The sequence below is a fragment of the Diuraphis noxia genome, unplaced genomic scaffold (genome assembly GCF_037042655.1).
Source record: "Diuraphis noxia isolate RWA-SAM2 unplaced genomic scaffold, SU_Dnox_SAM2 contig0002, whole genome shotgun sequence".
NCBI classification, from domain to species: domain Eukaryota; kingdom Metazoa; phylum Arthropoda; class Insecta; order Hemiptera; family Aphididae; genus Diuraphis; species Diuraphis noxia.
Window position 1 is genome coordinate 17052275 of NW_028301712.1, and position 15016 is coordinate 17067290.

The 15016-nt window shown below is 28.9% G+C and overlaps 1 protein-coding gene across 1 annotated transcript in view; it reads left to right on the plus strand.

Annotated features, from left to right (window-relative positions):
- Positions 1-15016, plus strand: part of SLO2 (slowpoke 2) — a 198300-nt gene that overhangs the window by 36400 nt on the left and 146884 nt on the right. The window contains exon 2 of the mRNA XM_089218918.1: positions 1053-1117. The gene's annotated coding sequence lies outside the window, so the exon portion shown is untranslated. The remainder of the gene's footprint in view (positions 1-1052; positions 1118-15016) is intronic.

Sequence of the window (15016 nt, forward strand, 5' to 3'; positions counted from 1 at the left end):
TAGAAAATCAAACATCATGAAATAAAAGCATGTAATATTATTCATTAATAAAGATTCAAACACTTAATTTGATAACGTAGGTGATCATAATTGGACAAATAAGTTTTAAAAAATAAAAATAAATATTCTAGAGAAGGCACAACGGTTATCAAACACTAAGAAAATTGTTTTACTTACACATATTATAGTAAACCGTTTTTAAAATTAGACCTTATGACTAAACTGTGAAACCATAAATTCAAAAACAAGTTTATTTAATGAAAAAAAAAAAAACTATTCTAAATTTAAGTTATACATAATAAATATTAACTAAAATTATTTTATGTATATTATTTTATTTGTATATAAAATGAATGAGTGGCTTGGTGTGGCCCGATGTTGCTCGATATCTATACTCTACACTCCTTTGCGTACGCGCTCTGAGTGTACGCTCCAGCAGGCGTTGCAAGCTCCCAGATGGGTTGCCAACCGAGTTTTTTAGCAACAAAATCTTTGCCACACATACAATACGTGTCCCAAACCAACCACCCCCTTGTAAACAGTTAATGATCATAGATTCCAAGCTTAGGACCAATAATAATAATTTTAAAAAAATGAATGATTAAATTCTTCTGTAATTGTATTTAAAAATAGTTGAATCATCATGTTCATAATATCTTAAATTTAATGGGCACATAAATAATTTTTTTAAGTATGACAATATGTAATATACATCACCTATAAGTATACAATTTAAAATTATTGAAGTTAATATATTTATCCTCAAATGATACCCCGGACGTCTAGACGTTTATTAGGTATACATACTCGACACTCGTATTGCATAATACAAGCTATGAAGATATAGGTGTCTCAATTATGAATAAGATGGACTTTCGTTACCTACCATACCATTCAACATTAAATGCAGTCACTCTACTCATATAGAGTGCCATTATCATCTACTCGACTATACTTAAATATAACTTTCAAAAATGAACAATTTTTTTGTATTATTTACAGTTTTATTATTTTTAGAAATATCAATTGTACACACAATTTATTTTCCCCAGAATCACACGACGAGTTATGGGAAAGAATTGGCAAATTACAATATGTGTCTACTCTACTGCCATTAGTAAGTGTACATTTCAAAAATGCTTGTAGACGCCCAGTAGAAAGTTACACATAGATGCATTAAGGCCAATAGCATTCGCATGGGTCAATGACTCTAAGGTAGACCATTAATTTCGAAACGTTTTTAGACATATTCCATATTGTAGTATCTCTTATTGTTATGTTATATTGTCTACTATTAGTTTTAAAAGTATTTTTTTTATTTTACTTATTTTTAGAGGATACTATACCTTGGTGATCAATTATTGGTATATAATAATATATCATTTGTATTTGTTTATATTTAAGGTCTTTGAAATATTAGTTGATCTAAAGTCTAATTTAATATTAAGTACGCATATATTAGGAATTATTATTATAAATTTTAAACTATTTCATTTAAATTTAGTTAATTTAGTACACTCATTTATCTATGCTTATTGTATAATCTTAGTATAATTTTGTTGTTCTTCAATATTATTTAATAATTAAATTAATAATGTAGTTTACAAAAAAGTAAACATACGATCCAGTTTTATGAAAATATAATTATTAAAACAAAAATATTTGGTATATTATTAGTGTTTATTTAACTAAGTTACTAAACTTAGGAGTTAGGTACGAGAAAAGACGCTATGCATGTATCTATAGGTAAGGCAATATAAACTTCCATTCGTCATTGTTTGACTAGTCGACGGAAATAGGACAGATAAACCACAACTACGTTAGGATATTATAAGTCATTGTTTAATAGGTACATACTCTTCAAAATGAGTTTCCTTTCAGTGGGTGTTTTTCAAAATGAATTTTGGTCGTGGGAGTTTATGTTAAAACTATATATTACTAAATATATGTATACTTATATGATGTATACAGGTATGTCATATTGTATAATAATAGGGGAGTTCAATTTGTCATAATATTCCATGTGATTGCAAATGGATTTTCAGAAGAATACAATGATTAGTGCCACAACAATGAATATATACATAATTGATGTAGGTGCACTCTGTTGTCATTACACAATCCATTTATTTAGGCAAAGAATATTTACATATTATAATATACTTTAATTTTTGGAAAAATAAAATTGAAAGCTTTACAATTTATTTGTATCGATTTTTTTCAGTATTTTATGTAATATTTATTTGTAAAATAATTTATGGATAAAAACGTATTTTTACGGATAATAATTTATTTATTTAAATGAATTTGTAAGGCATTAATGCTTACCTACTATGATTTATATAGGTACTAATAAAAATGTTCAAAAATCTATATATTTAATTCAATCAAGTTATAAATGCCCCACACAATGGGAATGTTAGTAACCATTGTAATGGCATATACAAATTTAATTCATTAACGAATCATTGCTTATGTAAAACGATTCTGAGAAAAGACTGTTAGTCTTTCTATAATATTAGGTATTATCCTACTATTAAATGTATAAGTAATATGGTAGATTAATTTAATTTTTCCAGAAAACATCTCATGTATTTATACGATTTTCAGGTCCCCATTGACAATATTTTTGAGCCACAGTAAAGTCACTAATTAAGTTATTTTGCAAAACCTAATATATATATATATATATATTAATAACTAACAGTGTTAACATATTTAAAAAAATATTCAATGCTTAGATAATGCAATAAAATTTAGTTATCATTTTATGTAAAATATCAATTTATCTTTGTTATTTGTTTTTGTCAAAAATTAGTTTCACATAATTATCTCAATAATAAAAAAAAATTTAAAGGTACAGAACATTTTACGTTTTCATCCGCTACTATATTGTATTTCTAACTAGAATAATTCTTCTAAAAGGAAAATTATTGGAAATTGAAACATTTTTCTAAATACATATTCAAAGTAAAAAATAAAATATATGAAAAACCCACATAAATATAAAATCAATAAATTTATCACTCCGCTCAGAATCTAGAACAAATATGCATTTTCCAAAGTATTTTTAAAGGATTTTGTTAATTTTTTTATTAGTGCTTCAATCATCGTTGCCTATCCATTTTATCATATCATCCGTAAATAGACCATTCCAATAAAATTGCATAATCGTATAACTACGTTCGATCGTTATGAATCAATCTAATTATAGTAAATATATTTATATATGAGTAGGATATTAAGATTTATGAGACTGTATTGAAATGATAATCAAATATTATTACATAATATATATATCTGACTTGTGCTTGTTATTTTTTGTTATAACTACCTATAAAACTAGTTTTAAGAATACTTATGTTTAAAATGTAAAAACTATCTATTATCTAAATATGTTTTATGTATACATATTAGATGCTATTGAAACTAAGATTAGCTTAATATTTATTATAAAAATCAGTGATTTATAATTACTCTCAAATACTTATATAAAATATTGATTTTCATCAATAAAAGTAACACGAAATCAATACCCCAAAATTAGTTCCTGTATCCTCTCTGTACTTTATATTGCTATAGTTATCTATAAGCAATAAAGTTTTTTAATTTATCAAATGAAAATTTTTCATCATAAAGTTAAACACAAAAGTAAAACTTTTTTATTGATAAGATGTTTTATTGAAAATATATTATTTTATAACAAATTGAAATGTTTCGATTGTATTCAATCTAGTTCTAACGAAATATTTTAATTTGATACTAGAATATAATATATGATATATTTAATTTCTCAAACATAGAAATCATATTCAAAGTATGTAAACATAACTCATTGATGATTATTAGTTATTATCAAGCACACAATTTAAATTCAAATTTTCATAATCGATATATTAAGGTCTTAGACTATCAAAATATAAAAAAAACCTTAGTTATGGCATCAAAAGTACATATGGACCACAATTTATGATAAAATAATACAGTATTTTATATACCTAAAGCAATATCCATAGAATGTTTGAATTTAATCTGTAATTTACCTGAGCCTTGACCCATGGGGCCTCCCTCCAATATATACGCCACTGGATATAGCACTCCAGTGCAGCATTTCTGTCATCTTTATATGATGAATAAAAAACGAAATTTGAAAACTGATACCTGATAGCTATTCAGTATTTATCGTCTTTAACTTTTGAGTTCTATTTGATTTCGGTTGGACCTTATTTCAATGACAAATTAGCTTAGACTTAAAAATAATATAATGGTCACCATTAAAATATAACAATATTATTATTTTATTACTGTGTATGTAAATAAACTAATGTTTAAAAAATATTTATAGGAATATAAATTTGTCTTAAAATGTTTCAATTTTCAATTTTCTTATATAAAATTTATAAAATATACCTAATAAAAACGTTTAAACCTATCGATGCATAGCACAAGTATTTATTACATTTAAAGGTAGAACATTCAGCCGTATATAATATTACTTTATGTGTATAACCTATACTCGTCCTACTCAACGTATATTAACTACTGTACTCCTAATAATTTAATATATTTATATAATTGTATTCGTAATCTACAAATATATTGTGCTTGTGTTGACAAAACCGCAGGACGTCTTATGTTCTTATGTATTAAAGGACACTTGGTAAAGTTATTCACTAGAATGATTATTATATATATATATATATATATATATATATATATATTTTACTTTATTAAGGCTTCAACAACAAATATTTGATTATTATATCATACATAAATAATTTCAAAACAAATTAAATATAAGTTACCTAACTACTGCACAACATTTTTTAAGTATAAAATTTACATAATATTATATCTAGTTGTATTTATATGAACATAATATGAATATTGGATTATTTCAATTGGTACCTACAGTTTATTTACGTTGATAAAGCCGTTTAAAATACGTAATGATTATTTATACACCATGTGTATGTAATAATAAAAGAAAATAAGTAAGAATATACTATGAAAGATTAATTGGTTAAAATTATAGTTTTTTAATTGATATTATATTTATTAACTTAATAAAAAAAAAAGCGGGTAAGTCGTGTATGTCGCTCTGCTGTACAGTAGGTTACTGTAATGGATGGAATTAAATTTGAATCCAATGATATTATATCATTGTATACAAAAAACGATTCTGAGCGAAGACGGTTTATCTGTCTAGGATATATTATAGATTATTAAAAATTTTCAAATCTTAGATTTAAAAAGAAAATTTTTTATGAATTTCTAGTTTGAAATAATTTGCGAATTTTCGTGATTTTTACATATGTTGTCAAAACTCAAACTTTGAATGCTTAAAAAAAAAATTGTGACTATGTATTCCTTTTATTTTGCAACTGCTATTGTAAAAATATTTTAGGAGCCTTGTATTAAATTTTCAAATCTTAGAATTAAAAAGGAAAACTTTTATGAATTTCTATCTAAGATATTTTGAACATTGCCGTAATTTTTACGTATTTAGTCAAAATTTGAACTTTAAATGCTTATAAAAAAAAATTGTGACTATATATTTCTTTTATTTTTCAATTGCTATTGTAAAAATATATAATGCGCCTTGTATTAAATTTTCAAATTTTAGATATAAAAGGAAAATTTTTTATGAATTTCTAGCATAAAAAAATTTACGAATTTTCGTGATTTTTACATAATATGTTGTCAATATTTGAATTTTAAATGCTTATAAAAAAAAATTGTGACTATGTATTTCTTTTATTTTTCAATTTCTACTGTAAAAATATGTTAGGAGCCTTGTATTAAATTTTCAAATCTTAGAATTAAAAAGAAAAACTTTTATGAATTTCTATCTAAGATAATTTGAACATTGCCGTAATTTTTACGTATTTAGTCAAAATTTGAACTTTAAATGCTTATAAAAAAAAATCGTGCCTACGAATTTTTAATATTTTTTAACTTCTATTGTTACAATGTGTTAGAAGTCTTGTATTAAATTTTCAAGCTTTTCTACCGAACAAATAAATTTTGATCGATATTTATAGAAAAAAAACTAAAAAAGTTGAAAAATTAAAATGTCAGTAAACAGCTCAAAACAAATCTAAATATTTTGAAAATTTTATCAAATATATAAAATGCCTATATAAACATTCAGTTAAAAATTTCAAGTATCTGCGGTCATTTGTTTTAGAGTTACAACAAAATAAGGAAATCGCTAAAAGTGAAAATCCAATGTTGTAAAAATTTAAATTTCAAATGCTCATAAAAATTTAATTTGAATTTCCGGTGGAATTTTTATTTGTGATAAACATTGAAAAACTTGTAAGGAATCTTGTATTAAATTTTTAAATCTTAGATTTAAAAAGAAAATTTTTTATGAATTTCTAGCTTAAAATAATTTGTGAATTTTCGTGATTTTTACGTATTTTGACAAAATTCAAACTTTGAATGCTTATAAAAAACAAATGTGTCAATGAATTTCTTTTATTTTTCAACTGCTATTGGAACAATATGTTAAGAGCATTGTATTAAATTTTCAAGCTTTTCTACCCTACAAATAAATTTTTATCGATATTAATTTAAAAAAAACTAATAATGATCGAAAATTTGAAATGCCTATGAATAGTTCAACTTAAGTCGAAATTTTTTGAAAATTGCATGGTGGATAGAATATACTTATATAAACATTAGGTGAAAATTTCATGTATCTATGGTCATTTTTTTTAAAGTTACATCAAAAACCAAAATCGATTTTGTCGAAAAATGAGTGTGCGTAAAATTTCCCGTTTTTCCCTTAATTTTTAGTTTGTTTTTTTCAATTATTTTTGAAAAGTATTAAGAATTTTTTACTTTTGACCCCCCAAAGTACCAACTAGATTCACTTTCTGATCGAACGAGGTACTGAAGTCAAAACTCGAAGCATTTTTACTACCCCTGTGTCTGTGATGACAGACACAAAAAAAAAAAAAAAAAAAATACACATCATGTTAATATCAATACATTCATCGCTCCGCTCAGAATCTAAAAAAATAATAGGACGCATATGTTTTTAATTTAGTTTTAAATGTATTTTTATTGTTTTGACAATGGATATACTCGTACTTTTTGATCATTGATCATAATTAATAATTTGAAATAATACTCAACTGTTTTTCTTAATTCCAGTAATAATTATTAGATAATTAAGAACATTGAACAACTTTGGCGTTCCAAACGAAAACTGTTATAACGGGTTATGGGTATAATAAAATTGTTATAATACAAATATACAATAGTATATCTTTACACAAGTGTAGTTGGTATATTAATAGATAATAATAATAATTATGTTTGAAAAAATAAACGGTCTCAAAATCCAACTGATGCTGGCCAATTATAATAATATTGTTGCGTACTAGCTGGCCACTAATAAACAACGGTTTGTTTGAAATTTCCGGCTTTGGTCTACGACGAAATCCGGAAATGGTTCATTTTATTTTTTTCTGTCTACCTACACGCGCATAATACACCTGCAAAATGGCTGCATCTTATAATATCGAGAAATCCGACCACATTGAAAAGACCACCATAAGAAAAGTTATCGACAAAACAAATAGCAACATCGAATACGATGAAATGGAAACCAAGCTACACAGATTCGATAACTACAACGAGGAAATAACTTATGACGATTTGGCGGGTCTACTGAGTTATGCAAAGCAGTTCACAGGCGACGACGCGTCGACTGCCATAATCGCTCAACCGGACGAATCCTCCAACATTGGACCGGCTGAGATAAACATTATTGCAGACGACGTGATTGCGACGTCGTCAACCAAGCAGGTCGCGGCCGTAGAAGAACATATTAAGCAAAATGACGATGCGTTGGACGTCACTCCGACCAGGGGAAAGGAGGTCACATTCCCTTTTTGGGGCTTGTTCGTCTGGCTGGACCCGGGAAACACTCCAGCGATACGCGCACCTCCACGCCCGGGCATCTTGATGAGAATCATTAGCGCGGTGTGGAGAGGCGTAACAAGAGCCGTACGCGGAATTCGTTGTTTTTTATTGAGTTTTTTCCCGAAGTGAAACCGTACGAAAGTTCCCCCCTGGTTGAGGGCAGCAGACAAAGGCGTGGCGATGTGAGGACGAGGAAGGTACGTGACAGAGCACTGCAGGGTGATCGGCGGTAAGTCGCCAATACGTGTTATTCGGCCACCAGCTGTGGCGCAACGGGATCGCAGACGTCGGGTGCTCGGGATCGCCGACACGCGAGACCCTCTGACGGCGCGGTGGACGCCTAGCTGCTTCGGTTGCGATCGACGACGACGACACGACGACGGTGAGGCTAGCCATATCGACGCGGGCATCGACGCCGCCCCGTCGATACCAATAACGACTGCAATGCACGAATACGACTCGTTGCGACGGTGACGACGGATTTCCGTAGAGCTCAAAGTGTTCGGGTAGTAGATGATTATAATTTATGTAGGGTAGATAGGAACACGGATGTCAGTATAGCGCTGATGGACTCGAAGAAACTAAACGTTTCAGAGTTACGGCGGTGCGCGACTCCACGGCGGGACCATTGGCAGCGGCAGACTGCACGGCGCCGACGGATGTGGCCAGGGCGAAAATCACGGAGAGTCTCACTACTGATTCTCTCCCCTTTTCGCCTAGTGGTCTGACACTGTCGGCCTAGTCACGACGCCTCGGTTAGGTCACCGCCCATTCCACAGTACCCATCATATTTTATAGTCTTCGTCGCTCGCTCCGGGAGCTTAGGTAACCGTCGTCACCGGCACAACGATCATCGTATTAAACATCTGCATTATCGTCAAGCGCACAACATCGCGCACTAGCCACTTGTCGTCAATCGTTGTTCGTCTCGCAACCGTCGTGGTCGGGCTCCGTCCGCTGCCATGGTCGTCTTCGCGGCCCGGGCAAACGCGCCAACGATTCTCGAACGCCCCTCAGGACCGACCGAATAACGTTGTAGAGGTGACCAGTAGCCTTACTAGCATCTTCTGCGATTATCACTCAATCGCCATTACGTACCACTCACATCGCCACGTCTTCTCTGATGCCTTTTTTTTGTTTTTGTTAAAATTATTAGTTATTGTTTTTTTTCAATTTGCATTGTATTATATATTATACTTCATCTTTTCGACATAATCTGTTCAAAATGTTAAAGCACACATTTGTTATGTTCACTAAATTGTTCATTAAATTTTTCAATAAAATATATTTTGTTTATATACAGTAACATTTTGTTTTTTATTTTTAGCATTAAAAAGTACGATTTTTTAATTTAACAGAACGATGGTCTCACTGTGCAAAATCATGGTGTCGCGTGGGACCCATAAGAAATACTAAAAATTTGTTTTTTTGTTACATATCAATTCGACCAAATCTCAATAAAATATATTATATTTTTGACACGTCATACTTAAAATTATAAGTTTATCGGTGTGGTAAGATTAAGCGTGATTACAGAAAAAAGAAAAAGAAAAAATTAAAACACCACGCACACAATATCATAGTAAAATCAATACATTAATTATTAGTCAGCTTAGAATCTAAAATATCAATAACTACTTTTTTGTTATTGTTCTATGAATACCGCATTGTCATTAGTGTTTACGTAAAAGTAGATATTGCTCCGATCCACAAGTCAGACGATGAAATCCGTGTTGAAATCCACACACGCTGTCTAGTAGTCTAGTTGATGATGTTGATAATACTTGTTGTGGACATAAAAAAAATGCCATTAAATAACTCAAAACAAGTAAAAATATTTTAAAAATGTTATCAAGTATAGGTTAGGTTAGGTTCCATCTGCGTTCTCTCGCCGTGGTGAACGGTCGTGTGTTGTTTTTAGTGCATTGCTGATAAGGCCTGCTCTGTGTAATATATTTCGTATATTGCTAGTTAGTTCGTTTTATCTATGTCGTCGTCTTCGGGCGGCGGCCGGAATTCGTCTACGAACAGACTAAAATCGACTTCTCAAAATGGAAGTTCGGGGCTCGGCTCCGAATTTACACTCGTCTCGTACCAATGTAAGTCTAAAACTAAACCAAACCCAACCAGTCCCGTCTCTCCAGGTTTACAACAAATTATGGATAATCCACCGGTTCTTGATACATCAAACACTACTTTCAATTATAACATTCCCGATAACGCGCACGAGCCAATTATGGTCGATGATGCTATTAACGGCTACGACCGTTCTAATGAGTCTGCCTCAGCCACCACGTTATCTACAGATATCACTATGCCATTAACAAACCAAAATCCAGCTATCGATAATAATAACATTAACACTCGTCTCAGATATTTTTCGCCGGATTATAATGGTCCTATAGTTATACTCGTCGAATGCACCGATCAAAACAAAAATTTAGGGAATTTGCATCCGTTTAAAATACCAAAATTCTTTTCTACCAACTTCACTGGCATTACCAATATTAAACCAGTCGGCTCAAAAAAAGTTAAAATTACTTTCAATTCGATCACCAACGGCAATATATGCCAAAGTTCTAAAATCCCGAGTGATAACGGTTTCCAGGTAAACATACCTGTCTCGCTTATTTTTCGCTTATGAATTTCTAGCATAAAATAATTTACGAATTTTCGTGATTTTTACATAATATGTTGTCAATATTTGAATTTTAAATGCTTATAAAAAAAAATTGTGACTATGTATTCCTTTTATTTTGCAACTGCTATTGTAAAAATATGTTAGGAGCATTGTATTAAATTTTCAAATCTTAGAATTAAAAAGGAAAACTTTTATGAATTTCTATCTAAGATAATTTGAACATTGCCGTAATTTTTACGTATTTAGTCAAAATTTGAAATTTAAATGCTTATAAAAAAAAATCGTGCCTACGAATTTTTAATATTTTTTAACTTCTATTGTTACAATGTGTTAGAAGCCTTGTATTAAATTTTCAAGCTTTTCTACCGAACAAATAAATTTTGATCGATATTTATAGAAAAAAAAACTAAAAAAGTTGAAAAATTAAAATGTCAGTAAACAGCTCAAAACAAATCTAAATATTTTGAAAATTTTATCAAATATATAAAATGCCTATATAAACATTCAGTCAAAATTTCAAGTATCTGCGGTAATTTGTTTTAGAGTTACACCAAAATAAGGAAATCGCTAAAAGTGAAAATCCAATGTTGTAAAAATTTAAATTTCAAATGCTCATAAAAATTTAATTTGAATTTCCGGTGGAATTTTTATTTGTGATAAACATTAAAAAACTTGTAAGGAATCTTGTATTAAATTTTTAAATCTTAGATTTAAAAAGAAAATTTTTTATGAATTTCTAGCTTAAAATAATTTGTGAATTTTCGTGATTTTTACGTATTTTGACAAAATTCAAACTTTGAATGCTTATAAAAAAAAATTGTGACAATGAATTTCTTTTATTTTTCAACTGCTATTGTAACAATATGTTAAGAGCCTTGTATTAAATTTTCAATCTTTTCTGCCTAACAAATAAATTTTTATCGATATTAATTTTAAAAAAACTAATAATGATCGAAAATTTGAAATGCCAATGAATAGTTCAACTTAAGTCGAAATTTTTTGAAAATTGCATGGTGGATAGAATATACTTATATAAACATTAGGTGAAAATTTCATGTATCTATGGTCATTTTTTTTAAAGTTACATCAAAAACCAAAATCGATTTTGTCGAAAAATGAGTGTGCGTAAAATTTCCCGTTTTTCCCTTAATTTTTAGTTTGTTTTTTTCAATTATTTTTGAAAAGTATTAAGAATTTTTTACTTTTGACCCCCCAAAGTACCAACTAGATTCACTTTCTGATCGAACGAGATACTGAAGTCAAAACTCGAAGCATTTTTACTGCCCCAAAACGTGATGACAGACACAAAAAAAAAAAAAAAAAAAAACATACATCATGGTAAAATCAATACATTCATCGCTCCGCTCAGAATCTAAAAAACTAATAAATAGCTTTAGAAATGCGGGTACGTATATATAAATAATATAATATGTGTGTATTCTAATTCAAACAAATAATATTATAACAAAAAATTAAGTTGGTAGTAAGTAGAAAACGGCCAAAGTTATTCAACTAATCTTCTAACTATCTGTTAAATAGTAATAATAATATTATGAATATCATACTCGGAGTATGGGTTAGTAAGCATCTTTTCACAGCAACTATATATTTAGAAAAATTTAACTTCCAAGCCACTATAAAAAAAGAAGTGGCCAAGTTTCCCACAATCTATCAGCATTTATTTTAAGTACCTACTAACTACCAGAGCTATGGTCCAGCCGTATACTTATGATAAATTGTATTTATTGAAAAATCGGGCAAGACAACACATGGTGATTTTTAAATCTACGAAAAGTAACCCGTAGACAATATAATGGTCGTTAGCACACAATGATCACATATTGCCTTCTTTTTAAGAACTGTATGTCTGTATTTCTGACCCATCACCGTAGTCGGTATCCTAGTAGTTCCCATTTTATTATACGGAGAAAGACTAACTAGATTATATCAACATATAGACATACAATATTTTTAATAAATACATTTATATATTTTATTTTATCTGATATGGATTGTTTTTAGCACGATCCATTTAAAATGAGTACTTATTGTTTCACAATAATAATGTAATTATAACCAAGTTTTTAACAACCATAGTTTTCATATATAATATTTTATGATAGGTAACTGACTTGGTTTTTTTTAAATAAAAATGTTATCTCGCTTTTTATTTTCACTACTCTTAAAACATTTTTGAAACAAAAAATAATTTTAATTAATATTTACAAAATGTGCAAACATTTAACTCTGTTGCTTTTATAGTAAAATTCAATTTTTTCGTGTATTAAATACATTGAAATACTATGTTATGGTATTTGATTTAACAACATATTATTGTAATGATATGTCTTTAATTTAATTTGTATTATTTTATAATTCTTTAATCTATAATGTTCCTTGTTAAATAAATTATGATTGTTACATTTTACGGTCAATCAATACTGACTAAAATTAAAAATATTATTTGATGTATATTATAAATATGGTTAATATAAGCCAGTAATCAAATTAATTTGTTCTTTTTTTTTTTTTTTTTTTATTGAACGTTACAGCTTCGGCAGCATAGGCCATTAGCTTTGAGTTTTATACAATTATATACTTATAAATATTTACATAGAATAGGAAGAAAAAAAACAGTTTATACAATATTAGTGACTTATTACTATTAATTATTATATGCTTTTTTCTAAATTTAATGCCTTGAGGAAAGATATGATGGTTTCTGGTAGGCAGTCGGGATAATTTCGTACAGGTTGGAAGGTATGTTATGCTTTTTACGTTCTTCCTCGTTGGATCTGCAGTCGGTCAGCAAGTGTTTAACAGTGAGGGTCGTTCCGCACGAAGGGCATTCTGTTGGTGTTTGGTGGTTCATAAGGTGACCATGAGTGAGGAGGGTGTGACCGATTCTTAGTCGGGTAATTTGTTCTTATTACATGTTAGTTGAAGAAAAAACAGTTAAATATAAAATGTTATGCTTGGTGGTGGCAAATGCACATCAACACGCCTCATTTACCATAATATTCACAACTATTTACTGCAGTATTACCTGCATTATAAATTATTTAAGTTTTTTTTCTTAAAAAAAAAAATTATAATGACAATGTTGGATCGACCATATTATGTTTAAGAATAAAATTTAAAAATGAAATATTGGTGGTTTTATGTGATATATTATACGTTTTAACATAATATATAATATTATATTCATATATCACATATATATGATTATATACAATCTAATTACGAGCGTACGACTCCGTGAAGTTTGAGTGGTTTGACACAATAGCAAAAAACTACGCTCCAGGACTGCTTAACTGACATTTCATACAAATATACCATCGCATATTCGTATCCGTATTCAATCGCGTCCTCTAGTAATATGGTATCACGGTGACAAAATATATAAGTAGATATAGGTATATTGTACATATAGGTATTGGCCTTAATGAAAAAGAACTTAAAGTGAACGAAATTTAGCCAGGCACTATATTATATTACGGTGTTGGGAACTATAGAGCAGCCGCTAGTAACGACGTCAATTATGATAATTATACAACGAAGAATGCATAAAAATAAGGTGCGACTGCGAGAGTATCACTGACGACTGGTCAACGATAACACCAAACTAATCTTACAATTGGTTGCTCAGCTGCGTTCGTACTCGAGTCGTGTCACCGAGTATAATTAAACGAAATGCGGAAATTCGAAATATACTATTGCTAATATGAAGAATAATTTAATATTGAAAAATAATCGTTTAGGAATAAAATTATAAAACTGAGCCAAACACAGTCAAATATTGTACACACCCTAATCGGTGATATGGCAATTTTTTTTTTAGGTGACTAAAAATAATGCTAAACGATTAATAAGTATAACATTTTGTTAAACACTATTATAATCTCAAACTTGAGTAGTCGTAACAAAAGTTTTAATTTGAAAAAATGTAAGTCACAAACTCACAACTAATAATTATACGAGTAAACACTGAATCATAAGGGTCAACATTGATAAATACATCAAAAATGAGTACCTGACACCTATCTCAAAATGTGTCTAATCTGATTAAACCACATCATATTTTATATGAATAATAAAAATTATTTACGATTTATTGATTTTGAAATAAATGGATGAAGCAATTTCACTAACAGTTCTTATAGAGGTCAATAGTAATGCTCCATAAAAAAAAATAAATCGGTTATAATATTATTTCCATTTTTTATTTTATGTTTGCACTAATAACGCTATATATATATGAAAATTGTTCATTTTTTTCGCCTAAATACAACTTCAGGCAAATATGTTTTTAGTGCCAGTAAAAATATATTGTACATAAACTTAAAAGGTATACAATTTAAACTTGTAATAACTTGAAATTTGGATAGAAAACTGTTTTAAATGGGATATTTTACACGTGGGTGTATTAAATTTAAA